At 48.8% G+C, this 19,967-nt stretch overlaps 1 protein-coding gene across 3 annotated transcripts in view; it reads right to left on the bottom strand.

Annotated features, from left to right (window-relative positions):
• PDZD2 (PDZ domain containing 2) overlaps positions 1-18,408 on the bottom strand; it is a 377,353-nt gene extending 358,945 nt beyond the window's left edge. For 2 of the 3 annotated variants that reach the window (XM_079916129.1, XM_079916131.1), the window contains exon 1: positions 18,097-18,380. The gene's annotated coding sequence lies outside the window, so the exon portion shown is untranslated. Of the gene's footprint in view, positions 1-18,096 lie in introns of all 3 variants that reach the window. The other variant, XM_079916132.1, reaches the window with a different exon arrangement.
• Between the last annotated feature and the right edge of the window lie 1,559 nt (positions 18,409-19,967).

The following is a 19,967-nucleotide window of genomic DNA, read 5'->3' as shown; positions in this document are numbered from 1 at the left end:
GAAAATGTGGCTGAAATTGCCTAGGGGGGAAATGAGAACATCCCTGTTTAAGAGGTGAAGTATAAACCAGTCCAAAAAAGTAAAGAGGAATAAAAGTTGCTGCAAAAATCAATGAAAGTGCTCCATGGAGAGGAGCTCAGAGAGATTAAGACCAGGCATCCATTAAAGAGCACGAAGAAATCCAGGAGGGGAGTGGTAGCAGAGTAGCTGGAGAACAGTGTGTCATAAAGGAGGAGCTGGACTGTGGGCCAACTGAAGTATTGAAACGTTTCCACTGGATTTGGATGTAGAGGCCCATCGGTGGTCACCACAAGGGACTTTCAATGGAGCGCTGGGAATGGAAATCAGATTGCACAGTCCACTGAGGGATTAATGAGAGATTAAAGAAGTAAAAACAGCCACTACAGACCAGTTTCAGGTAATTTGATTGTTAAGGATATAAAGGCAGAGGGGACTTAATTAAAGAGAGGTGACGTTTGCACATGGTGGAGAGGAAAGGCTTACAGGCAGGGGGAGGTTAAAGACAAAGGGGAAAGAGTATGCTGATTAAGTGTGATGGTAACTGAGTCTGGGGGAAATGTTCAATCAAAGGAGGGAAATTCTCTCAGGCGTGAAGGAAAGAGCGCAGGCTGGATGCGGAAATAGACTGTAAGTGAAGGAGCAGGACTGAGGGGGTTTCCACTGATTCTCCCTGTGAAGAAAACATGAAGGTTCCCAGCTTGGAGGGAGGGAGAAGGTCACAAGGTGGGAGTTTGAGGTGGGCGGGGGGAGAGTCAGACAAGGCAGTGGGGGAAACGGCAGGGAAAGGTGATCGGGATCCCGTAGACACTGTCCACCTGCCTGCCAGCCTATGAGGCTGATGAGTTCAGAGGCCACTATTCTGCAGGTGCACCGATCCAAATAGATGGTGGGTTTTTCCCCTTTCACAGAAGTGCTTAGCAGCCAGGACACAGAGGCAGGAAATGCAGGTGGTTGAACTTATTCAGTGGAGCGATTTTGGTGGGGATAGCAAAAGGGAAGGAGATAGGGAGTTTAGAGTTTTGGCAAAGGAGTGGGTGAAGGGATGGTCCACAGGGGCACGGCTGGAAGGGGAAGGATTTGGAAGGCACCATCATCTTTCCTTCAAATCTCTCCGACCACTTCCCCCATCTTGGACCCTTGCCTCTGGATATGTTACTTTACACCACATGTTGCCTGGAGCTGCACATAATAGTCTAGATGTGTGGGACCAGTGCAGAGGATTAACACTGTTTCTGGGCCCCTCACATTTGGGATTTACATTTATTGAGTAGTCACATCACAGTGTTGATGCACACTGATCATAGAGTCAAATGAAGCGCCTAAACCTTTCACACAAAGACCACTATTAAAGCAGGTTCCTGATCGTCTTGTCATAAATGCAGTTGGCTTTTCGGACATGAGTGAGGGATCTTCACCTGAGCCCTTGGCTGATCTTGCAGGACGTGGCCCATCCTATATGACAGTTTAGATTCTGATTCTGGTGTGAAATGAGGTCACTGTGCTTCCCAGATCTGGGTCCTGAACAAATGGGATAAATGTGTCATCCATGTCTTTATTCAAGTCATCGATAGAAACGTTGAACAGGAGCAGGATCAATCCAATGGCAGAACTGTGTCTGACTCTCGCTGCTAGAACCCTCTCCCTGGATTGACACCAATCCATCAACCCCTTTGTGCGGGCATTTAGCCAGTCAGCTACAAATCACCACATTCTGCAACTGTCCAGTCCATGTTTCTCCAGCTTGCCCACAAAGATATCACAAGAGACCATCCAAGCACCTTGTTGAAAAGTCCACGTTCGTTATGTCAACAGCTTTCCCATGATGCACTGGTCTAGTAACCTTATCCCCGCTGGATAAAAACACAATGCGCTTTTCTTTGCTGTGTCTTATACACCTAAGACCAGATGGAAATCGGTTTATGACATTCTACTGCTTTATGACACTTCCTGTCTCACCATGACATCACTTTTCCCCAATCCTAGGGCTTCAGAGGCCACAGAGGTGTTGAGACCTTAGCTTCTAAACCTTCCTCTTACTCCAGTAGATCGGGTTACCTGATCTCCCAGCCTGTTGAAATGAAGAACGTTAGCCTGATAATGAGACTATAATAGAAAAGCCACTATTTCAAATAGAGAGAGAAGGGCTGTATAAGATGCCCCCCTTTGCCCTGTCTCAGGACTTCCTCCCAGCAGCCCTAAAGAGTATTTTAAATTTATTTCCTTGAATCTGAGTTTGAAAATAAAGGCAAATGTGATTATACCTTAGCTTTCTTGAGTACATCATTTTCAACCAGGTTACTGAAATCCTGAGATTTTAAATCTTACAAGCTACATATTTAGTTGCTTAAAAAAGAACATGGGATGAGAAAGATACAGATCAACAATAACCCAGAATAAAAATGCCAGGGTGTTTATGAAGGGTACAGTCCCTAATTATGCCGAGAGGGACACCCTTTCCCCTTGGCAATGCTCCTTAGAAGCTGCCAATACATTAAACAGGACCAGTTTAGCCAATCCATCAACATCTGTTTACAGCCTGCTGCTGGGGACACAAAGATGTGAGAGAGATGGTCAAGAGCCTCCGAGACTTCACAGTCTAGCCTAGGAGGAGCTAAGAACAAAGAAAGACACTTTCACCGAAAGGTTCACCAACCAAGGCAGCGTGTGCTGGATGCCAAGAGAATGTGCCAGGCAGTGTGTGCGCCAGACTTTCTGAGACAGGCTGCCAGCTGGAGGCTGAGGAGAAACACTCTTCAAAGGGAATGAGACTTTGCCTGGGTCTTAAGGGATGGACAGAGTCTAGGCAAGGGGTAGGGGGGCATTCCGGGCGGGGGGTGTGAAATAAATGCATATAGCCCATGCAGATGAAAGAAGTTAAGCTGCATCCAAATCCCGTCTCACTTTGCAAATACATTCGTGGGGCATTGGTTCCAGGATTCCTGAGGATACTGTAATCAGAGGATGCTCAAGTCCCTTGTATAAAATGGCGTAGTATTTGCATGTAACCTATGCACATCCTTCCTTGTACTTGAAATCATCTCTAGATTACTGATAATACCTAATACAATGTAAATGGCTATAAATACAATGTAAATACTGGCAAATTCAAGTTTCACTTTTTGGAACTTTCTGGAATTTTTTTCCCGAATATTTTCCATCATTGGTGGGCTGAATCTGCAGATGCAGAACCCGCGGATACACAGATACTCCGGGAGGGCTGACAGGAGAAAGAAAAGCCTGCTGCTCAACGGGAAATTAACGAAGAAAACACTTAACTTTGCAAGGGTGGGGGTCTGTGCCTCCAGGCAAAGTTCGGCCAAGGTCATGCAAGGATGAACGTCCACTACACTGGCTCTAAGATGCTCCGATGAAAACCCTAGTATGCTATCGCACACAGCACAAATTTCATTAAAATCATCCCCGGAAATTTAAGATTTGAGACTAACGGACTTTCTGAGAATGCAACAACATAGGCCACAGAGGTAAAGATCCCAAGAAGAAAAAAAACAAGCAGTGGTTTGCAGCCCTGGCTCCACATTAGAATGACCTGGGGAACGTTCAGAAAATACCAGTGCTTGCGCTTGTCCTACCAATTACATCACAATCCCCAGGGCATCAATATTTAAATTAAAAATACCAGTGATTCTAACCTCATTCTCTCCACAAATTGTTTCCTGAGTGCCTGCTGTATGCTGAGCCTTGTTCTAAGTGTTGAAGATATGAGTGAATCAAATAGGCTCCCCACCTTCAGAAAAATAGCCTCATAAATTTTACAATGCAGCGGGGTAGAGCAGGCAGAAAGGCAAATTAAGTCAGTAAAATATATATGCTTAAACACTGACCAGGCGCAAAGGAGAAAATAAAGCTGAGAAGGGGGATATGAAATCTCAGGCTGGAACAGGGTGGCATGGAAGACTTCACTGAAGGTGACATTTGAATCAAGACCTGAAGAAACTAGCAACTCAGCTACATGAAAGAAGAACACGCCAGGCAGAGGGAACAGCAGGTGCGGTGCCCCCGAGGCATCAGTGTGCCAGGGGGGCGTGTGGCTTGAGCAGAGAGGGAGAGTTACAGAGATGGAGTCAGGGAGGATGGGAAGGGGAGGGTCTGGAAGTTAAGTAATGAGTTCAGCTTTTACTCTGAGTGAGATGGGGAGTCATGGGAAAGTTTGAACAGAGAAGTCACATGATCTGGTTTATACTCTGAATCTAGAATTACTCAGCTGCTCTGTTGAGAATATGCTATGGGGGGAAAGGGAAAAGGTAGAAATCGAGCAATTCCTGAAATAGCCCACTTGTGAGATGAGGACACCGGGGATGAAGAGAGGTGATGAGCCATGGTCAGATTCTGGGTATCTTTGGAAGAACAAACTAGAGACAAAGCATCTGGAAGGGGAAGGGGTGGGAATCAGGAACTTAGTTTTAGACGTTAAAGCCTGAGATGGCCGTCAGTGGAGGTGTCAGATAGATAATTCTATATGCAAGTGGTACAAGATGGAGATACACTGGTGTGAATTCTTGGCTTACGGACGGCATTTAAATCCATGAGGATGACTGACATCACAGATAGTAATCACAGAAAGAAAAGACAAGAAGTGCAAGTAATGAGTCCTGGGCCCTCCAGCAGTTGAGAGATCAGGGAGGAGAGAAGACAGTCAAGAAAACTACGAAGGAATGCTGGCTGTTGAGCAAGGAGGAATGTCCGTACAGTATGGTGTTCAGAGAGCAAAGGGAAGGAAGCATTTCAAGAATAAAGCAGGGATGAACTGTGTGCATCAAATGCTTTGAAGGAGCATGGAAAAGGCTGAGAGTCGGTCCTTGGGTTTAGCAGTGTAGACGTCATTAGCGACCTTGATAAGAGCAGTCTGTGATGTACAACGGGGTAGTGAATCACTTCTCTAGGAGGTCATGTTCTTGGACGCAGCTTAAAATATATCGAATGTCTGTCTTCCCTAACAGAATCTAAGAGTCTAGTACACAGTAGGTCTCTATCTGATTTACTGAAGAAATACCCCGGGGCTGCACAAGTGCAATGTTCACGAAATCACCTAAAATGATCACTCTGTAAAGTGGAAATCTTTCCATATGGAAAAATACTGTGATGGAAAGATCTCTCTTAAGACACATATCAGAAGATTCATCTTCCCATACATCTTAAATCGTAACTAGCACTGCCTCAGATTTACTAGCTCCCCTATTAGATGATAAGTTTCTGAAGGGCAAGACCATTTCAGACTTCAGGGATCTTCATGGATTAGCTGTAGGTATGACCTGAAGTATGTAGTACCAGTTATTCTCCCCACTCAGCCATGCTGGTCTGACACTAGTTTCATTCATTTAAAACACCTTCATGAAGGATCTACTATGGTCCAGGCACTGTTCTGGGTGCTTGAGTCACAGCATCAAAAAGGACACGGTTTCTGCCTAGAAGAACCTTCCAGTCTACTGTTTCTGACACACTGCTGACATCAACTGAAGAAGTGGCTCTGGCTTCACTTTGGACTGCAGTTCACTTTCCCAACAAAAGCCACAGGTGATATAGCACAATGTGACATCGCCCAGATTCACCCAGGCCTAGATATATATGTTTATGAGTAAATACGCCTAAGGGGGTTCTTAGCCAGTTCCAAGTCTCCAGCAAAAGCAGGGTTTAGGAAGCACACCATGTTCTTGAAGGAATGCTTTCTCTGTTGTTTCTCCCCGATCCCAAAAGAGAGTTAAATAATTTGATGGGATTGGTAATTCAAGGCAATCTGAATTTTATTTATTTTTCTTCCTCATGCATTGAATGTGAAGTGTACATACCTTTTCTGTATGTGATATGTACTAAATAAATATTAATTGGATGGAAAGGAAAAAAATTGGTTTGCAGTGGCGAGGACAAAGTACAAACTCAAGGAAAGAACTGAGCATCACTGATAATACTACCTCCTTCAAATGTCTGCTGAGCTTTCATAGTTTTCATTGGTTTTACGGGAAGCTACCTACTTCCTATCTGCAGGACCACCTCTATTAGCAAAGTTTACATGCTGTGTCAATATGAAGACGGGGAGTAGCCATTGAGAAAGCGTTAGAAAAAATAAGTCCAACTATCCCAGCGTGCAGGTTCCAGCATGGATTTGAACCAATGGAAATCCAGAAGGACTTCTTGATCCAGCAAATGAGAACTGTGGTGGGTGGCGATATTCCACATCAGAACAGCACATACAATTCAACCTGGGCTCCATTTGACCACCCACCTGCCTGCTAGCAGAAACAATGAGCAGCCCCTCTTTGGTTCATGATAAAAATAAAGGAGACTGCTAATGAGCGACATTTTACATGCACAACCCTCCAGGCAAAGTTCTGGTTACCATAGCAAACCCCAGCTCATGACAGCAGAGGCAAAGCACATGACGTATCAAATGGCCAGAGTTCTGCTTCCCTGCAGGAAAGCAGCTATATTTGCCAAATATACTAATCAGCCACTATAGCCCTTTCTACGAATGAAAGCCCAACCTACATTTGTGGGTCTTGGCCATTCTCACAATTACTGTTTGCCTGAAAGAGTAGCTTTTTGTCTGATGTTTACTTATCGGGATGCTGATGTAATTCTCAAGATGGAACCTATTTTTAAAAGGGGGTCCAAGAGCAGGGAAGGAAACAAATAGCTGCTTTCTCATTTTCCCCAGTCTGAAACTGGCAGAAGTTCCTTTGAGCCCCACATCTGGCAAGAGCCTATCCTTTGGCCTCTTCCATGACTGGCCTAAAGCTGGTGACAGAGAAATAGACAAGTGTTTTAGCAAGACCCAATGCAGAGGGTCTTGCTCTCAACCACCTAAAAATGGGATCCATGTTGTCATTGTAGGGTTCTATCAACTGGGAGGAGACAGGGAGGCAGACAAAAACCAAACTACAGAAGAGTGATGATACAAAAGGAAAACCAGGAGGAGGAAGATCTCAGGGCTTCTTATGAATGCAAACAAATTTCACCTTTGCACTCTCCCTGCAGAGACGATCAGGATGCAACCTCGTCGTCTCTGCCTTTCCTATAAGCATTCAAGGAAGAAGGTTTAGGCTTCCCTGGTGGCGCAGTGGTTGAGAGTCCGCCTGCCGATGCAGGGGACACGGGTTCGTGCCCCGGTCCGGGAGGATCCCATATGCCGCGGAGCGGCTGGGCCCCGGGAGAGGCCACAACAGTGAGAGGCCCATGTACCGCAAAAAAAAAAAAAAAAAAAGGAAGAGGGTTTAAACCATTAATTCTCTAGATGGATCAGAAAAAGTCTTCAGCCTAAATGCCCAAGTGGTGAAAAAAAGAAATGAACTTCTTAACTTCTCAAGCTTAAGCCCCAGGGCCAACTTTTCAGAGAAATAGTACATTGAGAATCTAAGTAAGTATATTTTTTCCCTGTGTTTTAACAATCTGTGTCCTGGGTTTCTGAGCAAAAAAATGAATTAGAAAACTCAGAGTTCTGTAGGGACTTTAGGGATCTTAGGCAGTTCCTCCTTCTCGGAGACTCTATATGGAATAATAGTTAAGAACGCGGGCTTAGGAGACAGATTTGGGTTCAGATTCTTGTTCCAACTCTTAACAGATGTGCAACTTTAGGCAAGCAATTTAAACTTTTTGAGGCTACTTTTCATCATCTGAAAAATAAGGATAACTGGGATCAGTGCCTGGAATGTAACAAGTGCTTTACTTGTTCAACAGCTATTTATTGAGTGCCTACTGTATACTAGGCATTGTTGTCAGCCCTGGAGATACAGTAAACAAGACAAGGTCCTTGCTTTTTTTTTTTTTTTTTTTGCTGTACGTGGGCCTCTCACTGTTGTGGCCTCTCCCGTTGCGGAGCACAGGCTCCGGACGCACAGGCTCAGCGGCCATGGCTCACGGGCCCAGCCGCTCCACGGCATGTGGGATCTTCCCGGACCGGGGCACAAACCCGTGTCCCCTGCATCGGCAGGCGTACTCTCAACCACTGCGCCACCAGGGAAGCCCCCAAGGTCCTTGCTTTGATGGAACTTACATTCCAACAGGTGAGACAAACGATAAACAAATAAATCAAAATTTTATTTCAAATGGAAAAAGAGTAACATGATAGAGCACCTGGGGGGTGCCCATTTTAAAGTATATGATTGTGGAGAAGAAGGTCTTTGAAAAAGGTTTGAAGGAAAAAGCTTCCAGGAAGAAGTAAGACCGTCTTCTGGGATAGAGCTTGCTATGCTCCATAAAGCACAGTGTTTCTGGACACAGAGAGTGAGGGCAATGAGTGGGAACAGAGGAAATCACCTGCGAGTCAGGTTGGGGCAAAGGGCCTGAATCATATTCAAATGGCAATGAGAAAGCCCCAGGTTGAAGCTGCAGAGTGACATGACTTGATTTGTGTGTTAAAAGGTCCCTCTGGCTGCTCTGAGGAGAAAGGATTAGGGGTCAAGAGTACTCTGGGGAGGCCCAGTTAGAGGACCACGGCAGCAGCGGTCCAGGGACAAGTGACGGCAGCTTCAACTAGGGGGACTGCCATGGAGGTGGGGAGAAGGCGGATACTGGAGGAAGGGCCAACAGGACTCACAGACTTAGCTGCTGGAGTGGGAGGAAAAGAGAAGAATGAAGCGTGGTTTCTAGGTTTGGGGAATGAGGCTGTAGGTGGATGCTGGTGTCAATTACTGAGGTGGGAGGAGAAGGAAAGAACTAGCCTCAGGGGTACATATCAAGGCTTCCATTTTGATTGTGCTAGGTCTGAGGCACCCATTCTATTCCCATGCAGAGATGTCAGGTTGGCAGTGGGGCATACGAGTCTGGAAGTTGGTGAGAGCTCGAGACATAAATTTCGGAGGCAACATAACACAGATGGTAGATGAGATCTCCCTAGAAGGGACAATAACTAGAGAAGAGGACCCGAGGTCAAGTCCTGGGGCAACATCATAAAACAATGAACATCAGTTGATGTTGGTATAATTTTCAGTACGCTGGGAAGGAGAGCGTTGGCCAGTTATTGTTATCAGCATCTTTCTACCCATCTATCTACCCACCCATCCTGTCATCCATTCATACCATAAACAATCAGAGCACATTTACTGAGAGGTAGTAGAGATGATAGATGGTCCTCTACTTACGATGGTTCGACTTACAATTTTTCAACTTTATGATGGTGAAAAAGTGATACACAGTCAGTAGAAACCATACTTCGAATTTTGATCTTTTCCCGGGTTAGCAACAGGCAGTTACAACACTCTTTGGACATTCTGGGCAGCAGCAGTGAGCCGCAGCTCCCGGTCAGCCACGCCATCACCAGGGTAAACAACCGATACACTTACAACCATTCTGTACCCATGCAACCATTCTGCTTTTCACTCTCAGTATAGTATTAAATAAATTACAATAAATTACATGAGATGTTCAACACTTTTTAATAAAATAGGCTTTGTGTTAGATGATTTTGCCCACTATAGGTTAATGCAAGTGTTCTGAGCACATTTGAGGTAGGCTAGGCTAAGCTGTGATGTTTGGTACGTTAGGTGTATTCTTTGTTTTTGTTTGTTTGTTTGTATGGCCACACCACGTGGCACGCAGGATCTTAGTTCCCCAACCAGGGATCGAACCCGTGCCACCTGCATTGGGAGCTTGAAGTCTTAACCACTGGACCGCCAGGGAAGTCCCATAGGTTAGGTGTATTCAGTGCATTTTTGACTTATGATATTTGCAATTTAGAATGAGTATTACTACGATGGGCTTATTATAGTACGTAACCACATTATAAGTCAAGGAAGATCTGTAGTTCAACAACACAAGCTCTGGAGCCAAACTGCTCTACTTAAATCCTGGTTCCACAAACTCCTGTAACCTTGGGGAATTTTCTTAACCACAGTGCACCATTTCTCCATCTGCAAAAGGGTATGTAGTGGGTTAAATGGTGCCTTCGTAATAGATATGTTCACGTCCTGGTACCTGTGAATATGACCTTATTCACAGATATAATTCAATTAAGGATCTTGAGCTGAGATCATCCTGAATTATCCGGGTGGCCCTCAACCCAATGACAAGTGTCCTTGTAGGAGACATGCAAAACAGAGACATGCACACACAAGAGAAGACACGAGTGCACAGGGCAGAAGGCGATGTGAAGACAGGGATGGAGATTGGAGTGAAACAGCCACAGGAATGTTGACAGCTCCCCAAAGCTGGAAGAGGCCAGGAAGTCTTCTCACTGAGAGCTTCCAGAGGGAGCATGGCCCTACTGAAACCTGATTTCAGACTTCTGACCTCCAGAACTACGAGAGAATCAACTTTTGTAGTTCTGAGCCACCAAGTTTGTGGTAATTTCTTACAGCAGCCTTAGGAAACAAACGTGGGGATAATAATAGCATGGATCTCATCAGATGGTTACGAGAATTATATGCGTTAATACGTGTAAAGTGTCTAGAACAGTGCCTGTCAAATAGGGAACATTCAAATGACTTTAATTTTTCCCCATGGACTGAATATCGCGCCAGATCCTGAGGCGTATGGATCCTGAAGAGTACGGGGGAAAGGGCCGATCATCTCCAGAGACCCTCAAGAGATAGATGGTGCCCAGGACACTCAGCAGGTGAGGGGCCAGAGGGCGGGCAGGGTGCTCAGGGGCCGTGTGTGACTCCCAGAAACTGCTGAACGCTGCTCCCCAGCAGTCACGATAAAGAAGTCAATAAGCCTCACATCTGGTTTTGAAAGACGAGTAGTTGGTCCAGAGAGGGATTCATGCAGTCCTTTCTGGTACCTTCCTCTCCCTGTGCCATCTGACTGCCTGCTCTCTCATGAGAATCCATGCTGATGAGGACACTTGGAGCACATTTCCTGGGGACAGCTGTCTCTTCTTTTAGCCTAATGATACTGGGAATAACTGTGACTAGGGTGGGGTAGGGGTGGAGAGTGGGCAGTGGAAAACTGGAGGAAAGCAATGCCGAATTTATATGCTGAGTGACTTAGGAATAATATTTGCATGGCTGCTTTAGCCTTGGAAGTTAATTTTCTTCACCAAGAGACCCATATAGCACACTCTAGTTTTACCCAAATCTCTATAAGATGCATTGTGTCAAAAAGGGGGGGGGGGGTGGGGGGACTTCCCTGGTGGTGCAGTGGTTAAGAACCCGCCTGCCAATACAGGGGACATGGGTTCAATCCCTGGTCTGGGAAGATCCCACATGCCGCAGAGCAACTAAGCCCGTGTGCCACAACTACTGAGCCTGTGCTCTAGAACCTGCAAGCCACAACTACTGAGCCCACGTGCCACAACTACTGAAGCCCGTGCGCCTAGAGCCTATGCTCCACAACAAGAGAAGCCACCGCAATGAGAAGCCCGCACACCGCAAAGAAGAGTAGCCCCCGCTCACCGCAACTAAAGAAAGCCCACGCGCAGCAATGAAGACCCAACACAGCCAAACATAAATAAATTAATTAATTTTTTTTAAAAAGGGGGTGGGGCTTCCCTGGTGGCGCAGTGGTTGAGAGTCCGCCTGCCGATGCGGGGGACACGGGTTTGTGCCCTGGTCCCGGGGTGTCCCGCGTGCCGCGGAGCGGCTGGGCCCGTGGGCCATGGCCGCTGGGCCTGCGCGTCCGGAGCCTTTGCTCCGCAGCGGGAGGGGCCACAGCGGTGAGAGGCCCGCGTACTGCAAAAATAAAAACAAAATTATCCTCCCTCCCAGCCGCCTCCCAGCACAGCTTGTATTCCTGCAGCGGGCGGGAGCTGGCTTTGGATTCCACAGCTCTTAGATAATGGTGGGAATCTGATTCTGCATTGCATCCATCCGTCTTGATTTTTAGCAAAGCAGGATGCTCACCCCTCGGAAGCCAGGGTGACAGAGTGTATGTCTTTTAACTAGGATGATTCGGTTGAGGTAGCAGAGTTAGTTAAAGTGGAGTGCAGGCAAAAGCAAGTGCTGGAGGGCTTCCCTGATGGCTCAGTGGTTGAGAGTCTGCCTGCCGATTCAGGGGACACAGATTCGTGCCCCGGTCCGGGAAGATCCCACATGCCGCGGAGCAGCTGGGCCCGTGAGCCATGGCCGCTGAGCCTGCGCATCTGGAGCCTGTGCTCCGCAACGGGAGGGGTCACAACAGTGAGAGGCCCGCGTACCGCAAAAAAAAAAAAAAAAAAAAAAAAAAAAAGCAAGTGCTGGTGGTGTCAGGTGTTGATAAAAAGGGAGACCATGAGTGGCTCAGTCCAAATCCATTTCCACTCCTGCCAAAACCCTCCAGGGACCCAGTCTGGAGCATCGTTCTATTAAGGGCCACAAACACCATGAAAGCCCCTCCTCAGGAGGCTGCTCAAACACCACCAGATCTATTCTGGAATGCGCTAAATTTACTTCAACCTGAAGGCAAGGGATTGGATTATGGTCCTTCAAAGATCTGCAAATCCTTCAGAGAGTGTGATTTTTTTTTTTAATCCTCATGTGGATAGCTAGGCATTTCAGGCTGCTTAAGGCAACAAAACTTCCCCTACCTCTTCGCTATTATTTTATCTAAAGCTGTGACATCAGTGTGGGCAAAATTAGTCCTCTTTGCTGTAAAGCTGGTTCCCCAAACCCTGCTTCTCCAAAACCCCTTCACGTGTTAGAGTGTTTGATGAGCCACAGAAACACTTTAAAACCCCCAAACAAATAATCCAGGAATAACTTAGTCAGATGTTCAATGCTATCTGGTTCCATTAGACTGCTTCATAAAGAGAGTTAATGCCTAAGTTTCTGCAAGTTAATAGCCCAGTCACTCTTCACTCTATGTATTCGTGCAGGTAATGCATGCATCCCGAAGCCAGCGGCTCTCAGAATTGGGATTGTTTCCCGGCCCCACTGTGAATATGGGGTGGAGAAGATGTTATTGGCATTGGAGAGAGGCCCCAGCCAGGGGCAGGCCTCTTCCGGGAGCTGGAGAGACTTAAAAGACAGATGTGTCTTCTCCGCACTTAGTGCCTTAACAAGCCATCTCTGGGCTCGGCCGCCGTATCAGACCACAAAGGGACCCTTCAACTATTGAGTTTTCAAACCGTAAATGCTCCCAGTGTTTTCTTGAACACATTTGTAAATAGAATGCGGAGCTCTTTAGATCACAGGCAATTCAAGTCTGAATCAGATGACCTACCTGCCTTCAAATTCTGTCTCTGCCCAGAACTGCAGAACCCCGGGGAAACGTATCCTTTCCCAAGCCCATCTTTTTTTTCCATTTCCATTTCCATCAATAGAGATGGTTATTATAAGATCAAGGATTAAAAGGTTTTAAATGCCATGGAAGGATCCATCATTTTATATGGAACCTATGCATAAACCCAAGGGACAACATAATCTAGACCTAGACCATCCGGCTGGAAAAATAAATCAAGGATAACCTGAAAACATATTTTTATACTTCTCTTTCCTTAAAAAACTTTCTGCACATTTTCCCCAAATATCATGTAATTTAGCACACGTTTATTATTTCCTAAATCAAGGTAAGCACTCCTTTCCCTCCCCTCTTTACGAATGAGTGAGAATATTTATCTAATCTAAGTATAATGATAGATCCATTAATAAAACCAAGGGGGGGCCACAGATTTTGAATTCCTCATTACCCACCTGCATCTTGCACAGCTGCCATTGAAAGACGACGGTTCCCAGATCAAGCACCTTAGACTGTGATTCTAGCTCTGGTGGTACCGAAATGAGGCGAGTTCTCTGCTTTTCTGGGCCTCCGCTTCTTGGAGTGCAGGAATTAGCCAGTCTGAATGTATCGCTCTTTCCAAAAACCACTAAGGAGAGGGGAGACCATCCAGGATCTCCCTGCTTTGAGCCCCGGCAACTTGACTTTTGCATCAGAGAGGGCCGTGATACATCTTTCACCCAGAACTGGGAGAAAGCTTCAGGCGGGTCTACTAAAAAGTCCTGCCTCCTGCCTCTACATTCAACTGGGCCGTCACTGACTTTGGCGAGAGGTTTATTCATTTCTCAGCACACTCTCGTCGGGACCCACACATACCAGATGCTGTCATTGAGACACATGCATATCTCAGTAGCTCTTTTTATTCCTCCTAAGAATAATCCTGGGAAGTAGCTACTCTACCAATTTTGCCCATGAAGAAACTGAGGCTGCAAAATTTCGAATCATCTGGCTAGCGAGACGTTCTCTGCACCGTGAGGATTCCAGCCAAGTCTCCGACCCCAGTTCCACAATCCTTCCTTTCCCTCTTGGCTGCCTCAGCCGGTGCCATGAACCAGGTTCACCCACCCTGGCCAGCAGCAGCCTGTGCCCCCAAAGCTCCCAGCCTCACACAGTGCCCACCTGGCTGTCAGCAGCCAGCCCTTCTCTTTCACCAAGACTGATACCTTCCTCCGCTGCATTGCAGGCTCTCTCCAGCACCTCGCCCCACCTCTGCTTCCCTCCTACATTTCAGGGAAGGCAGATGCCAGCTTTTTTCTTTCCCTGCACCTGCTCCTGATGTCTCTGGCCCCTTCCCTCCCTTATCTGCTCCTTATCTTGACTCCATTCTCTCCCACTTCTCTTTTGTTTACTAAACATGCCTGGGAGGGGGAGCTGGGGGACTCTCCTGAATAAACCTTCCCATGATGCCACCACCTCCTCAAACTACCCTCCTGTTATTTCTGACTGGCATGCTTCTGCATCCAGTGTCCACACTCCCCACTTCCACTGTCTTGGCATTTGCTCTCTCCTTCGCCCCTTGCAGCCTGGCTTCCTTGGGCATCCTTCACAGATGCTGTCTCAGTCTCTGTCGATGGCCTTTTCCCATCATCCTCCTGGGACGCTGGCCCTTCTCAGACATTCCTGCCTGCACCTGTCCGCCCACCCTCCTTAGGGGCCTGCCTGCCGAGCATCCTACTTGGTAGTATGGACACACTTCTGAGGGCAGAAGAAAGAGGTTAAAAACTGTTGAGTCTCCAAGTCTGCCCTGTTAATGAGATTCAGCCTCTCCTTTGGCTTGGTCCTGACCTTTTGTGGGTTTGTCTTCTTTGGGATGTTTCCTCTTGTGGATGATGCAGAAAGAGGGAGCTGGGGCCACCTTCCAGCCGGGACAGCCACCTCCCACCATAGTCTGAGTCACTTAGGCCCACAAGATCTAGGCCAAGGGAGTATGCACAGCTCTGTGCTACCCTGTGCAGCCCACCAGCTCTGGAACTTCCAAGCCAGGGTTGGGACAACTCCCTACAGTACAGTCAGCTGGCGCGATGGAGTGCAGGGTGTCTGGAGTGCAGGCTCTGTCTCTCTTCCTGTCTAACCTGAGGAAGTTGGTGGGTGACTGGTCGAGGCCTTTTCTGGGCATGAATGAGACAAGGTCCTAAAGAAACAGACCCAGGACTTCCCTGGTGGTCCGTGGTTAAGACTCTGCACTTCCAATGCAAGGGGCGCAGGTTCCACCTTAGTCGGGGAACTAAGATCCCACATGCCGTGCCGTGCAGCCCCCCCACCAAAAAAAAGAAACAGGCCCAGACAGCATGATGAGTGTGTAAAGGGGGCTCTGCAGATCGACGGTCCAAAGGTAGGACTGCTTTACGTCTCCTGGGAGAGGGAGAGGCAGAGAAGTCACAGAGGAGGAGGTTCTGAGCTAGATCTTGAAGAATAAAAAACGCTGCATCAGGAGGACCTCATCAGGAGGACCAGGGGAGAAAGGATATTCCAGGACCTGGCCCTTCCCACTACTACCGCAGAAAGACAGCGCTGTAGAGGCCGAGAGGAGTACGGGTCAGGAGGACTACAGCTCACATGCGAGTTGGGGGATATGGCAGAAAAGAAGTCTGAAGAAGGGCATAGGATTTGGAATTCATCCCACAGGTCCTGGGAGCCACTGATGGGTTTTACAAGGCAGTCAATGGAGCTTGGTGACTGATTAGATGTGGGAGAAGTCAAGAAGGAGAAGTTCGAAAGCCTTTCTCCAGGCCTCTGGTCTGCTGAATGTTAAAACTCCAAACTCCCCATTTCAGCCAACTGTGTATTCTGCTCCCCACCCGCAGGTGACCTTTGTTTCTTCTTCACTCCAAGTCAAAGCAGTGCCCATACTTCAAGTCCATGTCTGATGAGCCTTTCCTTTCTTCCAAGCCCACTGCCACCCACCGGCTTAGACCTCCATTAGGTCCCCACCCTCTATCTTATTACAATAAGCTCACCAGGGTCCTCACCTCTCATCTCCCCAATCCCAATTCTTCCTGCAAGAGATCAGACGAGTCATCCTAAAGCACACAGCTCTTCCACTAAGCCTGTCAGATCCCCTCAGTCAAAAGTGGTTTCTTTCTCCACTGTACTCCCAAAATGTTGCATCTGGATCACTCTTCAGGTACTTTAGTCGTTAGATCATCCCTTCATTTCTCCATTCAACAAATACAGGGTGCCTATACATGCCACATGGGCACCGGTTTGCTTCGGAGCTCTCAGTATACGTATCTCACGTCTCCTGATAGACTGAAACTCTGACAGCAAGGAGGGAGCCTCTGCCACCTATGCACACCCCCAGGAACCTCTAAGCCCCTGTGCATGGCAAACCACAAAAATGGCTGAAATGAATAGAGAAATTATCATAAGTTTCCTTAAATAGTAAACTGCCGTGAGTGCATGCAAAATCAATCTCAACGATATTTAAAGCAGAATTCAGTGTTTTTCCAGGAGCATATTAACTGTGTTAAGGGAGGTACATTTATATACTTTACATGGTTCTGATTCTTCCTTTCCCAGCACCTGCCATCCCTCTGCTCCCACATCTCTCTCTGCAGCCCTCCCCCCGGCCACCATCACTATGTGGCTATTAGTGGAGCAGTGGGTTTTGGCCCATTCTAATGGAAGAAGGAATTGATGAAGCTCTAGAACCACCTGCAGCCAAGGGTATGTTCTGGGACATTCTCTTCTACCCCTGCAAGCAGCCGTCCCACACCACATCTGCCAACCTGTTCCTACGTGACCCGCACTCAGAAGTCAGACTAGAAAAGCTGGCCCTAGAGCTGGTAAAAATACCAGGTCCCTAGAGCCCAAGTTCAGAGCAGACTGAGTGGGGGAGGCCTCACTGCAGAAGGACCAGCAGCACGGGAGGTGCAGCGGGGGCTCTGTGTAAAAGCAAAGCCAGAGTATCACTTTCTGCAGCCACCTCCATCATGATGTGTCGAGGGAAACGCATCCACCCCAAGCACCATAGCTCTGTGAGAGGCAGGAGGCCGTGCCAGCTGCAAGAGGCCGCTCCTTGCCCCAGCGCACGTCTGCAGCTCTGGAATGCCCTCGTGCCTGCCATTCCAGTCTCTGCGACCAGCCTATGTCAGACCTTGTCCTCTTCACACTCCAGTGTCCCTTATCAAGGTCTCCGCATGGATGAGGGCTGCTGAGGACAGGCTTCTGGCAAACTCCAACCAGGGACCCTAGACCCTCCCCCTCCCCAATTCAGCATTGCAGGAAGACAAGCAGCCCTAAGACCTAAAATGTCAACGCAAATCCAAGAGAGCGAGGGAGAGAGAAAAGAGGAGAAGGCCAGATTTGCGGAGGAACTGGACTTCAGAGGGAGAGAAGGTAGAGCAGCATTGCCTCATCCGTAGTTCCCCATCTCGCTGGCAGACGCCGGTAACCTCCCCAAAGATGCCCTTGCTCTTTGCGCGCCCTGCCCTCGCGCCGCGTGTCTCTTCTCCAGGCAGGAAGGGGGCAAGAGATGAGTAAGCGCGGGAGGATGGACCCCAAGGCAGTACCTGAGACCAGAGCACCTGAGTACCTCCGTCCTGGAGGAGGGGACCTGGCGATGGTCCAGGGATGGGGATCCTGGGCGCGCGCCCCGGAAGGGGCTTCAGGCCCTGTCCTGAGTGTGCCCAGCAGTGCGCCTCGGGCTGTCCCGCTGTCCCCGGCCCGCTCTGTCGGGCCCTCTTCCCGAGGCCGCGTTCTCCCTGCGCCCAGCCGTATGCACAGCGAGTTTGCGCCGCCCAACGTGGGACCGGGGTTCAGCTCCCCTACTCGCCGCCTAGCCGGGGCTGGGATTCCGCACCTGGACTGGTCCCTAAACTTTCCTGGGCGCACGCGGTTTCGGGGGTGCCACGCTTCCGCCCCCACCGGCCCCCACCGGCCCCCACCCATCCTAAGCCCCACGTCCCGGCCACGGCGGGACTGTCGCTTCACCTGCACGCGGCTCGGCGGAGGCTCCGGCTGCTCCTCGCGAGTCCGGACCGAGGCGCCGCCCGGTGGGTCTCGGCGCAGCTACCGCCGCTGCTGCCACCGCCGGTGCCAACCACCGCGCCTGCCCGGAGCTGCAGCGCCTAGGTTCGTCCGCAGCCACAGGAGGAGCAATCCCGGGCGCCCACGGCCCTGCGGGTCCCCGCAGCCGCCACCCACCGCTTCTCCCTGCCCGGGGCCGCACGCACCGGCGCCGGGAGTCCGCTTCTCGCCCGGCTCTCCCAGCTGCACGGCGCTGGGGATCCGCTGAGCCTCTAGGATGGGCGGGGATTCCCTCCCTCTGGTAGATTCGAGGGGTGGGAACTCCCTTCCTGGAGTGACAGGGACGGGGGGCGGGGATTCCCCTGCAGGAATGACAAGGTGGGCGGGGTTCCCCCGAGCAAGGCACACCGCGGACCGAGTCCCTCCGGGTGAACGGGAGACCTGGGGCGCTGCCTAAGAAACCTGGGGATCCTGGGAGGAAAGGATCCGGGGAGATGGCAGCCCAGAATTTCCAGATGGTGGGGCTTGGGGCGCCATCTAGGTGGAAGAGAGTGCGCTAGGGGACGGGAAGTTGCCTTTGCACGACACTTCACATAGCACTGAGGAAAATGTCAGTCGCTATAAAATACAACAATGGGGCCGAGAGGCCAAAGGAGAGGGGGGAAGCACTAAGCCACTCCAAGCCATCCTTGGCCTCTGGTCTTTGGGATACCAAAGTTAATTTAACGCTGGTATGAGAATTTCGGGGAACCTCTTGGCACCTCAGAGCTGCTTAGTCCCCCAGTTAAACCCCTCAGAAGCAAAGGCCCGTGGCTCCCGGGTGGTGGTTTAGGTCATTGTGAGAACTAGACAAGAGCCCCTGCTGAATGTACTGTGACAGCTAATACCAATTGCCCTTGGCCTTGTTCCAGGTCACTCGAGGAACAGAAGCCTCGGGCTTTTCGGATTCCTCATTCTCGTGGATTTTCAGGAAGGCCTTCACATATTTTTGGTTCTTTTTTTGTCATCCTTGACATTCCGCCTACCACAGGGAGAGGACGATAAGAACATAATAGGGAGACTGCACAGCTCTGCAAATTAAGCTCTCTGAAGAGGAAAAAGCTGGTCTTTTTCAAGTGCTAGCAGATAAGAGTAAAAACATATGAAAAATTACAAAACCTGGGATAATGAATAGTTGAATAATGCTTTTGACATTTTCTGCACAGCAGTAATTGGAAATCTTTGCTTTGGGGGGATGGAGGTGGGGTGGGGCAGGGATCTGCTGCAGCTTCGCCCAGCAAGGCGATAAGCTCTGGCCTCTTGGAAGAGCAGACAGACATAAATCGTCTGCACAGATTCTGCAGAGCCGTCCCACAGCATCAGAGGCCAGGGTGGTCCTAAGGCATTTCAAGATAGTATTTTCAGCAGGGGTTGGGGTGGGGAACTACTTGAATTCAGCTGTTCTTCAGCATTTATAATTACCAGGTCACTGAGATCAATGTCTGCGCAAGTCCAAGCTTCATGGATTACAAGCTATGCAATCTTAGGCACCCAGAGTTTCTCTTCCTAGCTGTAAATAGAAAAACTACCTTCCACGCAGGAGTGTTGTAAGGATCAGCAGTAATATAGCTACTCAGCACAGCACTTAGGAGGTACTTAACGAAATGGCAGCTAGTAACTAGAATGATGTCATTGGAACACACAAAACACCCTTCTACAATCAAACAGGACTGGTGGTTTCTGTTTGGTTCACAGTCCCAGGCCTGTATTCCACCACTCTCTTCCAATCACATGAGCCACAAAGAGGCAATGCGTGTCTCCTCTACCTCTGTAGCCAGCACCTAGCTCCTTCAGCA

The sequence above is a fragment of the Stenella coeruleoalba genome (assembly GCF_951394435.1).
Source record: "Stenella coeruleoalba genome assembly, chromosome: 3".
Lineage (NCBI taxonomy): Eukaryota > Metazoa > Chordata > Mammalia > Artiodactyla > Delphinidae > Stenella > Stenella coeruleoalba.
Note: the sequence above shows the minus strand (reverse complement) of the source record. Positions and strands in the feature narration are given on the sequence as shown.